At 60.1% G+C, this 15,019-nt stretch overlaps 1 long non-coding RNA gene across 1 annotated transcript in view; it reads left to right on the top strand.

Annotated features, from left to right (window-relative positions):
• The first annotated feature begins 2,564 nt into the window (after nt 1–2,564).
• Nucleotides 2,565–15,019, top strand: part of LOC144367910 (uncharacterized) — a 37,999-nt gene continuing 25,544 nt past the window's right edge. The window contains exon 1 of the long non-coding RNA XR_013427529.1: nt 2,565–3,128. This is a non-coding gene — a long non-coding RNA (uncharacterized LOC144367910). The remainder of the gene's footprint in view (nt 3,129–15,019) is intronic.

Here is a 15,019-nt window from a genome sequence, read left to right as displayed (position 1 = left end):
CTGGAGGGGAGAGGGGACAGTGTGGTCACCAGGGTGAATGCGATGCCAGCTGCCAAGCCCCTGCTGTGTGACGGGGAGCTTGGCCCAGGCTCTCTCTGACATATCATGTCCAGGCTCAGAGTCCACCCCCAGGGCCGGCCAGAGGACAGCTGGAGGCTCAGAGTGGGGAAGGAGCTGCCTCGGCTCCCACAAGGCGCAGGTCCTGTTGTGCCCACGCTGCTGGCCCCGGGTGGGGGTCCCTGCTGGAGGGAGCTGGGCCAGGCAGGCAAGAGGGAGGGGCCGCCCGGGCTCGGGACTGCCTGTCTCTGCCTTGTCCCCACCTGCGTCCCCAGGGGTCCCATGGCTCCAGTGACCCCTGCTACCAGCGGGGCTGGGACCAAGGCTCCTCCGCAGAAGGACGTGGGCTGGGCGCGCGTTCGTGTCTGATCCAGGCCACGGGTGTGAGAGCCGCCTCTCTGCATCCTGTGGGCATTTATGTGGTGGACACCGGGCACAGGCCTCCTGCTGGGTGTGGGTGGGATTCCTGGCAGGTCCTGGACTGGCCTGTCCGCCAGGCGGGCCTTTCCCAGTGTTGCGCTGGTAAAACGCTCACAGCCGGCCTGGCGGGTGATGGCGGGTGATGGGGGGGGAGAGTCAGATCCGATTCCTGCTGAGCCCACAGGATGGGGCGGCCGCGCCCGGGCAGCTCTTAGGAGCGGGTGCGGCCCACCTCATCAGCAGCACCCCGGGCCTCTCCTTTGCCTTTGGGGTCCTGAAGACCCCCGGCCCCCACCCTCCCCCCCCCACATCCACCTGAGCTCCCGATGCCCGCGTCTTCCTTGGGGCGCAGCCAGGGACCATCTGAAGTCGCCGGCTGATCTCACAGCTGGCCTCCGGGGCTGCCCACAGCTGGAGACGTGGGAGGCAGATGTCACAGGGAGGCAGATGTCACAGGGAGGCAGGTTGTCACAGGGAGGCAGATCGTCACAGGGAGGCAGAGTGTCACAGGGAGGCAGATTGTCACAGGGAGGCAGATTGTCACAGGATTCACACACACGTTTTTTTTTTTTAGATGCACATCATTTTTGAGAATCTAAAAACCATCTGACATTTAACCAGGGAAGCAGGCAGATGTACATTCGGACAGGATTCGGGGGGACTCTTGGGCCCCCAAAGCAGCCGAGGACACTCTCAGGGTCTCGGGGACCTGAGTCAGGGGGTGGCAGGGTCTGTGGGGGCCGGGCTGGCTGTGGGGGCTCCGCGTGGCGATTGGTGCTTCTCCACCTCCCTCCTCCATGGTTGGGATTCTCCGCGTGACCAGACCTCGGAGCCGCGTCCTCCTGGATGTCCTCCTCCCCCGGTTAGGACACAGGCCCAGGGGGGAGCAGCCTTGTCACTCACACCACCCTGTGCGCCCCCCCCCCCCCCCGAGAGCCACCTAGGTGCTCCTGTCCCCCCTGGGGTCGTTGGCCAGCAGCTGCTCACTGAGCCTCTACTTTGCGCCAGGCCCATCCTGGGCACCGAGGAGTTGGGTGAAGAGGCTGTGGGCTGGGGGGTCTCCCGTTCTGGCCCAGGAAAGGCCGATGCTTCATGGGCTCCACGCGGCTCTGGAGGAATCGCAGATGTTCCGCATAAACACTCAAGACCTTTCCTTCAAGTGGAACCCGGGCTCCAGGGTGGCCGCGGAGGGTCCCTGGAGCCTTGGTGACGTCCCCTCTCTGGCGTCTGTGACACGCCAGCTGTGAGGGCAGGCGTCTCTCTTCTCTCCCACACTGCAAAGCGGGTGACGTCGGATTCCCGAGGCTGCTGTGCCGAGTCCCCGCCCGGCCCCCGGAGAGGTACCTGTCACCGTCTGAGATCAGTCTCCCTGGGCCAAAATCCAGGTGTCAGCCGGGCCGCGTCCCCTCCTGAGGCTCCCAGGACAGTCCCTTGGGTTCCGATGGTGGGGCAGCCCTGGGCCTGTGGCCCTGTGGCTGCCATCTCTGAGGTGGCCTCCTGCGGTGGGTGTCCCTGTCCTCTCCCTTTCCATCACCGTCCACCTGTCCGTCACATCTCCCCGCCTCTTCCTGGGCGCTTGGGTCCCACCCCAGGAGAGTCCCAGCCGCTGCCCCAGCCGAGAGTTCCCTTCAGGCTACCTCACCCCTGCGACCTCCTGTAGACAGGTGACGTCACCTGCCCGGTCCCCGGGGAGGAGGAGGCGCACCTGGGACTCAGACCCTGGCTCTGGTGGGTCCTTCAGGTGCGCCTCTCCCAGAGCCCCAGGCTTTCCACCCAGGCCTTCTGGGCCTGAGTCTTTCCCAAGGGGACACATTAGGGCCACCTGCCCGCGCTCGGTGGCCCGGCTTCCCCTGCGGCCCCGACTCTCGTCCCCAGCCGCGGTCCCCGGCCGAGTCGTCTTGGAGGCGGATTTTCAGCAGCTTCTGGTGGTTCGGCCCCATCTGTTGTCCCCGACCCTGTGAAAGCTCCCGCCATCGATTCCGGCGGCATCGACGCTCTCATCCCCTCCCCCGCCTCGCTCTCCAGCCGGTTTTCTGTGTTTTTGGTCCACAATTAGGCAGCGGCGGACGGTGGGGGTGGCCGCGGCGGCCGACTTTCAGGCGGCCGCCTTTCAATTACCGTCGTCGCAGTAAATAGGACTTCCTCTCCGGGAGCCCCGCCACCTCAGGAAGAGAGAGCGGCTTCAACGACTCCTCTCTGCTGCTCCACAAGCCGCCACTCGGCAGATCAATAAGTCCGCGGGCTCCCCCGAGACCCCCCAGCCTGGCTAATTGGCTCTGGGAGAAGGGGGTTGTGGACGGGGAGCGGGTGGGAGGGTCCCTGGGTGCTGCACTCCCCTCTCCGCTCCTGGGACAGGAGAGCCCGATCAGGGTGGGAGAATCTCTTGCTTTGGAAAGAGGCCTTTAATTCGCAGGCATGGCCATCTGGGATTCTTTTAGATAAAAACTGTCATAAAGCAAAGGGACAAGTGGAGGAGGTGTTTTAAGGCCAAGCACATAGGTGTGGCGTCACTCTGGTTCTGGGTCCTAGTGACAGATGCTTTCACTAGCTTGCTGTGTGGCCTTGGGCAAGGTACTATGCCTCTCTGAGCTTCATAGGTTCACCTTAAAGATGAATATAATGCCCCAGCCCCAGAAGACTGCTAAAAAAAGGTAAGTGAAATGACAATGTCACTGGCACGTAGTCAGCGAGGGTCCTCAGAGGAGCTGGGCTGGCGGTGGGTGGGGCAGACCTGAGCTTGGATCCTGTGTGGCCGCGTGAACTTGAGTGCGTCACTCTCTGTGTCTGTAGGAAACGGGAGGGGCTGGGGGAGGAGCGGAGGTTATTTGGGGAAGAATCTTAAAATCTAGAGAGAGGAGGAGGAGGAGGGCACGTCAGAAGGGGACAGGAGTGCAGCCCTCAGCGCGGGTCTCTGTGCGCCTCTGGGGCTGCGCCAGGTCCTCGGGCTGCGCGATCCTGGAGCAGGAGCCTGTGACATGCCACCGGCCCCAGGTCCCCCGAGGGCCGGGCTCTGAGTGCAGCCTGAGCGTCATGCGGTTGTGCCCGGTTGGACCCGGCGCAGGGGCTCGCGGTCCCCGTTAGCGCTCTGGGGGCCCCTACTGGTGTGGCCAGGGGCGTGGGCTCCAGGCAGGGGCCACCGGCTCACTCACCCCTGAGCCCAGGTGGGCTCCCTGTGGGCCTCACCGCTCCCAGCACCCAGATGACCTCCTTGCAGGTCACAGGAATGAAGTGAGCATTTATTTAGCACCTACTGTATTAGTGTCTGCACAGTTTCAGGCCGTGCTGGTGACTGTCAGGGGGAGCAGTCACTGTCACCACGGTGCAGATGACAAAGCCGAGGCTCGCAGAGGGCGCGTCCTGCCCACACGGGTGGCTGGGCTCAGGTGGCAGCCAGGAGTGGGGACCGCGGTGCTGATGAGCTGCTTCCCGAGGGGTCTGCCTGGGTGCCCAGCCGCCACCTCGGGGCCAGCCAAACCAGACAGAGGCTCCGAAGCGCAGCCCGCTGACCGGCTCCTCCCTGGGGCCTTCTGCATCAGACACTCGCTCCCCTGATTTCCCCGGGTCCCCTCATGCTGCATGACAGAGGCACCATCTCTGCCCCAAGGAGGCTCCTGCCGGTTCTGGGACAAGATGGCGCCCCAGCGTTTCTTTCCACTCACCGTCGGTCGTCAACGGCCGCAGGTGACGTTCCTTGAGCACTTTTGATTGACATCGTTAGCAACTTGCCATGGTCGACGTCGTCCTCCTCCTACCTGGAGCGACAGCAGGAAAAGGGAAGGGTTTTGAGGTCAAGATGTGTTTGCTTCTGGAATCGGGTAAGATGGCATTCAGATGCAGAGACAGAAAACCAAACAGGTTCATTTTTTACACGGCACGCGGAGTCCAGAATTCAGCAGCCCAGATGTGGCAGAAGGAAGTTATCAAGAGCCGAGACTTGTTCTGTCTTTCTGCCATCCCAGGCCTGTGGTTCTCTTCTTGGTTATAAGATGGCTGCTGCAAGGCCGGACATTGCACCCACATTCTAGACTGGAAGAAGCAAGCGGACAGGGCAGTGTCTGCATCAGGAAGGGATAAGCATCCCTGTAGGTCTCCAGCAGACTCCTGTTGAAAAGTCAAAGGCCATGGGGTGTCTCACGTCCACTCTGAGGCTGCAGAGGAGGCTGGAAAATTCACTACCCTGAACGAACGTTAGCCGTCTGAAGGTAAAAGGAAGACAGGAATGGACCTGGGAGGGACACCTGCAAGTGTCCTCTGTCACCTACGCAGCAGGATTAAAAGTGCAGCTCTTAGTGTGACATCCGGCATCGCAGGCTCCTGGAAAAAGCTCTGGTTTGGAAAACACTTTGACCGAATTCTGGGGGTGGAGGTGAGGCTCAGAGTGGGCCCCACGCGGAGATCCAGGGGGAGCCCCATGCGGCGGGGGGGGGGGGGAGGGGGGGTTGGAAGGCGCATCAGTCATCGAGGCTGCGTAACGAACCGTCCCCAACACAGCGACGTACTGACATTTCCTCGGAGGCTCTGCTGGGCTGGGTGCTCTCACACCCTCCGGGGAGGGGGCATTGTCCGTCCTCAGCAGAGACGGGGGCCGAGCCGGGCCACGCGGGGCCGGGGTGGTGGGGGTGGGGGCTCCTGCTGGTTTCCGGGGCTGGTGTCGGTGAAGTTTTTTCCAGAAGGGATTATGCAGGTCAGACCCACCCCCATCCAAATGTGTGTGCAAAACCCACCCGGGAGCCAGAGAGAAGTGCATTTTAATTATCTGCACCACTGCTCCCTCCCGTCGGTGTGGGGACCGGGTGGGGTGCACAGTGGCGGCGGTGACATTCGCGGGCTCGGGACTTCTGCTCTCCCCCGACTCCTCTGCTCCTGGTGCCCCTGGGCGTGAGCCCACACCTCACCTGTGCCGGTGTGCCAGCCTCCCCGGCCGCTGTGACACATCACTCAGGGCTTGACGCGACACACACTCATGCCCTCGCAGTCTGCAGGCCACCCGCCCGAGTCTTAAAATGGGCTGAAATGAAGGTGTCAGCCGCCGCGCTCCTCCCAGAGGCTGCAGGGGACCCCCTTCCTCACCCCTTCCGACTCCTGGTGAGCGTGGGCCTGGCTGCTCGCGGCCAGTCCCTCTGCTCTTCACGGCCAGCCTCCCCCAGGCCCTCGCGGGCCCCTCTTCACGTCACCTTCTCATCGGGCACAGGTGACAGGCCCCTCAGGACACCCAAGACGCTCCGCCACTCCAGACCCTTCCCTCAGCCACATCTGCAAAGACCAAGTCAGGTGACATTCACAGGCGCCAGGGGCCAAGGTCTGACGACATCATGGCTTTGGGGCCGTTCTTCAGCCACCAGGAGCCGAGGACGGCCCCTGGGGACATCCACCAGTCCTGCCCAAGGCTGGCCGACAGCCCTCACGCCAGGGCCCCGGGTGGGTGAGGGCCTCCGAGGGGAGGTCCAGGGCCCTGGCCAGCGAGGTCAGGGAAGGCTCCGGAGGGGTCGGCGGAGAGCACCCTGGGAGGGGGAAGGGCGGGGAGGAGCTGGAGGAGCCACGTGGGGACGGGGAAGGGGACCTGGTGGAGAGGCCAGGGCCAGAGGAGGCGGCTGGTCAGGAAGGAGGGGCGAGCGCCGAGGGAGGGGCCCGGGGACCCAGGTGCTCCTCCTTTGGGTGTCAACGCTGCTCCCGGAGCAGGCTGTGCACCTGTGGGGCTCTGAGACGTGGAAGTCCCCGTCACCTGTGGCCTGGGAGGTTCTGGAGAGAGGTGCTGGGCTGGAGCGTGGACCTCAGAGGCAGGGCCGGGCAGGAGGGCGCGTGAGGAGGACTCCGCCTGGCCACAGGCACCCAGCAGCCTCGGGAAGGGGCAGCCGCTCCTTCTCTTGGCGGGAAGAGCTCCCTGGTGTCCGGGGGGCTCGTCACTGTTTGGGAAGGTGGCCCTGTGGGCCTTGGGGACGTTGCTCATCTCAGCTCAGAGACAAGTACCTGCTGCCAGGGATGGGGACGGGGGACCGCTGGCAGCGGTGACTCAAAGGCTAGGATCTGTTGAGCCTTGTGCTGACTCGGGGGGATCCAGCCAGAGTCGGGGGAGAAAGAGGCCCCCAGGGCTGGACGGGCCAGCGCCCACCATGCCCTCCCCTGGGCCCACTCGCTCTTGGGGGGCAGCCTGGGCGGGGCTGGAGGCTGGAGGGACCTTCTCAGAGACCATCAGAACCTGACTTTTGGTTGGGACGATGCTCAGACTGGATCAGTTTGAGTTTGGGGTTCCCCGCTGCACACCCCAAAGCCTGGGTCCAACTCAGTGCCTGGTTCATTAATGAATCCCAGGACAAACCCGTGTGGGTGCTGATGCGGCCGTCGCTGGCTTCCTCCTCCTCCTCCTCCTCCTCCTCCTCCTCCTCCTCCTCCTCCCCCTCCTCCTCCTCCCCCTCCTCCCCCTCCCCCTCCCCCTCCTCCTCCTCCCCCTCCTCCTCCTCCTCCTCCTCCTCCCCCTCCCCCTCCCCCTCCTCCCCCTCCCCTCCCCCTCCCCTCCCCCTCCTCCCCCTCCTCCTCCCCCTCCTCCTCCTCCCCCTCCTCCTCCTCCCCCTCCTCCCCCTCCTCCTCCTCCCCCTCCTCCTCCTCCCCCTCCTCCCCCTCCTCCTCCTCCCCCTCCTCCTCTTCCCCCTCCTCCTCCTCCCCCTCCTCCTCCTCCCCCTCCTCCTCCTCCCCCTCCTCCTCCTCCTCCTCCTCCTCCTCCCCTCCTCCTCCCCCTCCTCCCTCTCCTCCTCCTCCCCTCCTCCTCCTCCCCCTCCTCCTCCCCCTCCTCCTCCTCCCCCTCCCCCCTCCTCCTCCTCCCCCTCCTCCTCCTCCTCCTCCTCTCACTAAGTTGCCGAGGCTGGCCTTGAACCTGTGATCCTCCTGCGCAGCCCCGAGGTCCCTGGGATTGCAGGTGTGCGCCCCCAGCCCGGCCTCCTCCTTCTCGTCCTCACCCTGAACCTTCCGTCTTCCTCCTTCTCTGAGCCACGGTTCATTTTCCCCCCTGCTCCTCGGGGATCCTTGTGCTCCTCGCTCTGGCTGCCAGCAAGCTCAGGTCCAGCCCGCGCCAGCTCCAGCCGCTGCACCAACACGGAGGAGCCCGTAGCAACCCTATGATTTTATTTTCTGCCCTGGCCTGCCCTTGGTCCACTCCGCGTCCATCTGGTTACATGCATTTGGAACTTGCCACAGGCCTTTCTGTGTGCCCTGGAACCAGGCAGCTCTGCAGAACCAGATCAGCAAAGTCAGTGCAGCAGGCATCTGTGGATTGACCCAGGGACAGGCTCGTTCTGGGTGGTACTGACTGGCACTGGAGGGGCGTCGGCTGCTGGGGGAGTTTGGGGATCAGTCCTCTGGCGAAGGGGAACAGTTGGCCCTTCGTTTTCCTGCTGCGAGTCTGGATTTTGCTCGGGTACTCAGCAAATTAGCCCGAGGTGGCCCGAGGACAGGCGTGAGAAGAGCCCCAGGTGCGGGCGGGCCTAATAACATTATGGATCCTGGGGGAGGGGGTTGGCTGTGGAGCAAGTGGGGAAGGAGCTCGGTGGCCCAGGAGGTCCCCGCTCTCCTAATTAGCCCAGAAGGTCTTGCAGAGGCCGAGGCTTGGGTTCTGGCTGGGGCTGGCCCAGCGCAGGTCCTTGGGGACTGAGCCCGTGGCCTAGCTGTCAATCAGCGGGATGTGAAGAGGGCCCACTGCTTGACGCCCCTGAGTGGAGGGACGGCCGCCTCCTGCCCATTATGTCTCCATAATGACCCCTCAGTTGTCTCAGGCTGGTGACCTCTCCTGCTCACCACGCCTGGTTGGCTCTGGGTGGACCCCGGTGCCAGGCACCTGGGCCTTTGGCATTGGGCAGGGGACACTCCAGCCTGGCGTGGACATGGAGAGCCAGGGGCCAGCACTGGACCCTGCTCTGCCGGGTGCCATTCCTGTGCCCTGGGCAAGCTCTGTGCCCTGTGCCATTTCCTCTCAGGAAGGTGGTGACGAAGGACATGCGACCTTGCTGGGTTGTTCCGAGTCCTGGGGAGTTATCGCCGGCAGCGCGGAGAAGAGCGCTAAGCATTTCCTGTGGGCCTATCCCTCCTGACTGTGTCCCCTCGCTGTCCCTTCACCTGGGCAGGAAAGATGCCCTCGGAGCCTGCCTGGGGAGGCAGAGTGGCTGGGTGGTGAGGCCCGGGCTCCTCCCCTGCCTGGGCCTCCGTTTCTCCACCGGAAACACAGGCTCACGGCCACCCGGGGCCGCGGGAGTTTTGTGGGGTGGACGTTGCGAAGCCCTGGCACACGCTGGACACAGGGCGACCCCTGGATGACTGATGGCCTCTGCTGCCACTCTTGGTATTGGCCTTCAGAGGGACTGGGGCCTGCAGGGTGGGGGCCCTCTTTCCCCTTCTCCCCGGTGCTGAGCTCTGACCTGCCGTCCCCACTGCCGGGGAAGCCACTGATGAGCTCGAGGGCACACCTGCCACCCTCCTCAGGGTCCCTTGGCACCGTCTTCCGGCCTGTCCCTTTCTGCTGTGGTCCTTGGTTTAGGCCGAATGGAGACCCTGAGACTTGAGGTGTGTTCACCGAGGGTGGGGTCAGCTGCCGAGAGCCAGTCTTGCTGGGTCATTATCGGTCTCACCGTTAAGGGACCGTGTGTCCTTATGCCTCGTGCCTGTTATCACCTTCAGTCTTCACTCTGCCCATGACAAAAGCGAGGCCAGAGAGGTGAAGTGACTTGCCCAAGGTCACACAGCTTGGAAAAACGGTGGGATCCAAGATGATGGGTCTGAGCCTCTGCTCCATCCACGGTGCCCTGCGGTCCAGGGCCTGCCGAGGGGCGGGCCACCCAGCAGGGTGTGGCAGTGACGAAGGTGCTGAGTGCATGGACTTAGCGTGTTGGACTCGGAGACTCCAAAGAGGAACAGGGCATGGGAGCGTCGGCCTCACGGCCCAGTGGCCTTGAAGGAGCTGGCCGTTCAGATTCTCCCAGAGCCCCGGGGCATCTGGTGCTGAGGGTCGCCGAGGCTCCTGTCTTGGCTGGGACTCACCTTTTCCCTCCGACAGCAGAACTTCCGGCCCGCCTGGGGCAGCCTGGGGGCTGGGGGGACTGGCAGGGAGCAGGTCACCTCCTGCTCCACGGGAGAGAAAGGCTCGGCCTCGGTGGGCCCCAGGGCTGCCCCCTCATGGTCCCGAGATCAAGGTCAAAGGATGGCAGAAGCCACCTCTGCGCAGAGTCGGCCGCCTTCCACCTGCAGACCATGAGGAAGTACCCGGGACACCCGCCTCCCGGGGCCTCGGCCACTGGCCCCTGGGCCTGCTGAGTCTGGCCGCGAGAGCATCACCCCAGATGTAGAAGCTGAACACGGGGGGACAGCGGGACTCGGGCACCAGGAGACCTGGGGGACACTCTGTGGACTGTCACTCTCCTGATGTGCGCGTGTCCCCTGGCGTGTAAGAGGCCCTGTGTGCCCCCCCGGCCCCTCCGCTGGACACCAGAGAAGGGCCCTCGGTGATCCTCTGACAGACACCTGGGACAGACAGAGGACACGATGAGGCCTGTGGAGGGGCCGGGCAGGGCTGGGCAGGAGGGTCCCGGCCACGGGGGTCACCGGCAGCCTGCGACACGGGAGCTCAGAGGAGAGAGGGTTTAGGTGGGAGGACGAGGTCAAAGGTCAGGTCAGGAGGAACGCAAGGCGCAGCGGACACCAGGATTCAGAGGTCAGGCCAGGGGTCCAGAGGACAGCCTCAGGCTGGACACGGCTCAAGGTCATGGCTCTCCAAGTTAGGACCCCAGCCACCAGCGTCAGGGTCAGCTGGGACTCGCCAGGCCCCTGCACCTGCTGATCCAGAAACCCCGAAGGGGGTTCAGCCACCTGCTTCGTAATCCCCCTCCAGGGGAGTCTCCGGCTTGCGCAGGCGCCTCCCTCCCTCGGTAGGAGCCAGGTGCCCCCTGGCCAGGTGCCTGGCCTCTGCTGGGACACAGAAGAGGGAGATTTCAGGGTCACAGCAGGGCGGCGGTGGAGAGTTGGTGGGACCAGGCCGCGTCCTTCTGCTGTGTCCTGCTCTGGAGGGAGCGGAGCCTCTCAGAGCAGCAGCCACCCGGGTGGGCGCCCAGGCTGCCCGCGGAGAGCGGAGGCTGAAAGGGGGCCTTCCAGCGCTGGGTCCTGCTCTGCCCACTCTGCGTCCCAGAACCCCCGGTCGCCGCCCGCCCGGCCCCGGCTCTCCCGGGAGCTCATTTAGCAGCGACTTGCTGGGAACGGAGTCGGCTCCTCATCGCTGGCTGCAAGATGCCCTCCTGCCTGGGTGGGGTGGTCCCACCGGAGGGCTGGGGAAGCGGCTTCATTTAGGCGGCCAACAGCTCCCATTAGTCCCGCTCTCGGCCTCCATTTATATTGCATGAGCCGCGGGGCTGAGGCCCTGCTCTGGTTGCTGGGCCCCCATGCTCCTTCCCCTCCATCTTTATCCTTCCCGGGGAGCATCTGTGTTCACTCCCGTCCTGGCTCCCCCCATCCTGCTCCTGCCTCTTCATTACCATGGCGACTGCATCAGGACCAACCCCAGTGACTGTTGTGATGGCTCCTGTGTGGACTCCCTGCGCCTTGTCCCCAAGGCTGAATTATCCATTAGGCACGGCAGGCACAGTGCCGGGGGCCCATGAGGATAGTTTAGTTTCTTTTAAAATTAGAAAGGAAAAAAAAAAAAAAAGCCCTTTTAAGTAGAAGATAATCCATAACATTAATATATTCGCCTTTGTTTTTCATGAAGGAGGGGCCCAGGAAGCCGAGGCCAAGGCTCTAGGGAGTCATCACATGGTCCTGCCCTCCCCCTACGGTCCAGGCCTTAAAAGACAAGCCTGGCCGTATCCTTTGCTGCTTCCAGTGTGGTGAGCAGGAGGGTCCAGGTAGCCCGCGATGGCCCCCGGGCTGGCTGCACCTAGACCTGGAGGGCAGGAGTGCCACTCGCAGCTCAGCTGCCCTGGACCAGGGACTTTGTCTCTGTTCGAGGGGCTGCAGTGACGCTGGGTGCCCTGGTCTCCAGGCCCTGGGCAGCTGGCATTCCTGAGCAGCCCCTGCAAGCTGCTGTCCCTCGTATCTGGTCCATCAGGGGCCCGGTGGTCTGTTGTCACCCCACGGATGTGGCTGCTCTGTTAGAAGGGAGATTGACAAGAGGGACGGTCCCTCTGCAGGAATGGCAGATACCTGAATCGTCTCAGGGGTGGGACTTCTTCTGACCCTTGATGTGCAGGAAGTGGACACCACGGGGTCCCACGGGAAGCACGCTGTCAACCCTGAGTTCCCGGTGCCCGCGGGGTGAAGTCGGAGACCCTCAGCCTGGCTCACCGGTCCCCCCAGGAGCCAGCCCACTCTGCCACCCGCTCCCTGCCGCTCATCAGCTCTGAGCGAGCCACGTGGCCCTATGGGTTCTCCTGCCCTCCCTGCTCTAGTTGAATGCTGCAGCCCGGGCCGTTTACAAGGGAAAAAGCTGTTGTATTCACAGTTCTGGGAGAAGGGGAATTCAAGGTCAAATGGTCCCAAGGCCTAAGGTGGCTGGGACCGAGTGTTGTGGCTCAGGCCTCTCCTCTCTGTACAAAGCCACGTCCTACTGGGTTAGATGGTGCCCATGCAGCCTGATGGCCCATTTAATCTTAATTATCTCCCAACCTCCAGCCTCCAAGTCCCACAGTCTAATTAGGATTCCACCCTCACAGTACTTCACAGCGGGGGCCACATTCAACGTATCTGGGCGGCATTCAAACCAGGGCACTGAGCTTTTTAAACCCTCCTAGCCCTGGAAGGTCCTCTTTGCACCCCTCCCTGGCCCACCAAGGAGAACTTCTATTCATCCATCAAAACCCCATCAAAGAGTGGCTCCCGGGACCCTCCCCGTCCTGATTCCCAGATGCAGAGGAGAAGGTGTTAAGAAAAAAAAAAAAAGAGAGAGAAGATTTGTTTTTGCTTTTTCTTCTTCTCCCCACCTGTAGGAAGCAGAGGCCACCGCTATTTCTTCTTATTAGATGGGCAGGTGAAAGGGGGGGAGGGAGGAGGAAGAAAGTCCCGTCGACTCCCCACTTCAAGTTCATGAAAGCTGACGTCTGCTCCAGTCGATTCACTGTCTTTTGTAAAAGAAGAAAATCTTAAAATGACTTCTGGTCTCAGCACTGCGACAAACAAAGCAAGAAAGGAATAATGATGAGGTTCCTCGTTCCCTTCCTTATTACCACGCTCCTTCCCCGTTCCTCAGAGGCGATCGTGACCATGAATTTTTTAAATCCTTTCTGCTCGTGTTTTTCTATTTTGGTTAGATGTGTTTGTACATATGAACAATGTACAGTGGCTTTTGTGTGTTTAAAGGCATCTTGCAGGAAGGAGACGCTGAATTTAGCCATCTGTGGTGTGAAATCTTCACCTGGCACCTTGTGAGTCCACGTGGGCTGATATTCACATGTCTGGAGATTCTAGCCAGCCATCTAAAGCTGGGAAAAAAAAAATCAGATAAAGGGTTCCATTTTCACAGTTGTGTAATATTCCACCAGACTGCCACGGCACGTTAGAAAAACAGTCCCCTCGTGGAAGAATGTTCTGGTTTTCTTCTTTTCAGTCACAATCAATGTCTTGCATGGGTTTTCTAGGTCTCTACCTAACAGTAAAAGTGCTAGAGGAGGTGCCTGCTTATCTTTAATGCATACCACCAAACTGTGTTCCAGAGTGATCATCCCAACCACAATTCTAGTAGCATGAAGGATCCTGGCTGGAGGGCATTGTGGCACTAAATTTTTTGGGGGCCAATATGATCTGTAGGAAATGGAATTAAATTTTTAAAAAAACCATTATTTTCCAGCTTCTTAGCGAAGCTTCTTTTTTAACATGTATTTGTTGATCATTTTCATTGTCTAATTGTGGTGCTTTCTTTTATTTGATTTTTAAAAAATTAAAATTAGGGGCTGGGGCTGGGGCTCAGCGGTAGAGCGCTCACCTAGCACGTGTGAGGCCCTGGGTTCGATCCTCAGCACCACACAGAAATAAATAAGCAAAATAAAGGTATTGTGTCCAACTAAGAAATAAATATTTTTGAAAAAATTAAAATTATTTTTATTTTCTGGCAGTGCTGGGGATGGAACCCGGAGCCTTACACATGCAAGTGCTCAACCCCTGGGCTGCATACCCGTTCCTTCTTGCAGACGAGGGTGTCTTTCCCTTGTGCGCTTATGAGAGTTCTACGGATACCAAATTCTATCCCCCGACTGCTGCAACGTCTCGCGGATGGGTCGTGCTTCAGCTGTGTCGTGCGACAGTGTTGGCTCACAGAACTTCCAGTCTTCCGTGTGGTCGACTTAAGATTTTTTTTTTTTTCCATGATAATGTGTATCTTTTGCTACTTGTTCAGGGAATCTTTTCCTGATATTCCACTAAGCTTCCTCAGAAGAGCTTTGAAGTGTGGTTTTGCTCTATCAGGAATGTCTCTCGAGGTGCGGTGTGAGGTAGGGATCCAGGGAAGACCTCCGCCCCCCCACCAGCCAGCTCCCTGACACGGATGGAGGCTCCACCTTCTCTTCGCAGAGACGCACCCCAGACCCTCACAGATGCCTGGTGTCTGGTCTGCTCCTCCATCCCCGTGTCTCTCTTCCTGGTTCTCCCATGATGGGAATCCTTCTCCCTGTTCTCCGGCACCGGGCATCCAACGTGGCATCTTGTGGCTTTGTCGTGGGTCTCTAGAAGTGGTCGGGAGGGTTCCTCCATGCTGTTCTTTAGTTTGGCTCCTCCTGCCCTCACCCACTTCAGACTAACGTAGGAATCGGGTTGTCAGGCTCTGCCTGGAGCTCCGCCTGGGCTTGAACTGAACTGCAGTGAATTTCTAGGTTCCTCTGGAGGAGGCCTGAGCATGGAGCGAGAACGTGCTGTCTTTCTCCATTTGGAGGGGTGCGTCTTCCACGTTCTCCAGCAACTTCACAGTTTTCTCCATAAAGGTCTCTCGCATCTTTCATTGGATTTATTCCCGAGTGACTTACAGTTTTTTCTTGCTTTTACGACTGGAAACTTTCTTTCAGTTACACTTTCTGATTTTGGGGGACAGAGAAGGACACTGTTGAGTTTTGCCCAGAAACTTTAGTTCAGTATTTGCTGGTTCTAATTGTAGCTCATCTTGGATTTTCGGCGGAAACAATTATTCCAGCCACCAACAATGATATCTTTTGATTCTTTTTCAGAAACTCCTTATCTGATTTTTTTCCCTGGTTTTAGATCGCTAGCTAGAATCTCTAGTAAAATGCTGCAAAAGCCCATACAGTAGGCATACATATTCCATTTTTGACTTGAATTATATTTTTACCACTGTATTACATACTGCACATGATATTTACCCTTCAGGTTTTTAGTAGATACATTTTACCAAATTAGAGGGATTTCTGTGTGAAGAGATTATTCTTATTCATAGTTGTGATCACATTCTCCTAATGATGAATGAAGCCCAGTATCTTTGTGTGCTTAGCAGTCATACATCTATATTTCCCTTTGAAGAAATATCTGTTTGAGAGTTTTGGGCCCATTCCAAAAATGTCGGTGTCTTTTGATT

This window comes from Ictidomys tridecemlineatus, chromosome 11 (assembly GCF_052094955.1).
Source record: "Ictidomys tridecemlineatus isolate mIctTri1 chromosome 11, mIctTri1.hap1, whole genome shotgun sequence".
Lineage (NCBI taxonomy): Eukaryota > Metazoa > Chordata > Mammalia > Rodentia > Sciuridae > Ictidomys > Ictidomys tridecemlineatus.
Note: the sequence above shows the minus strand (reverse complement) of the source record. Positions and strands in the feature narration are given on the sequence as shown.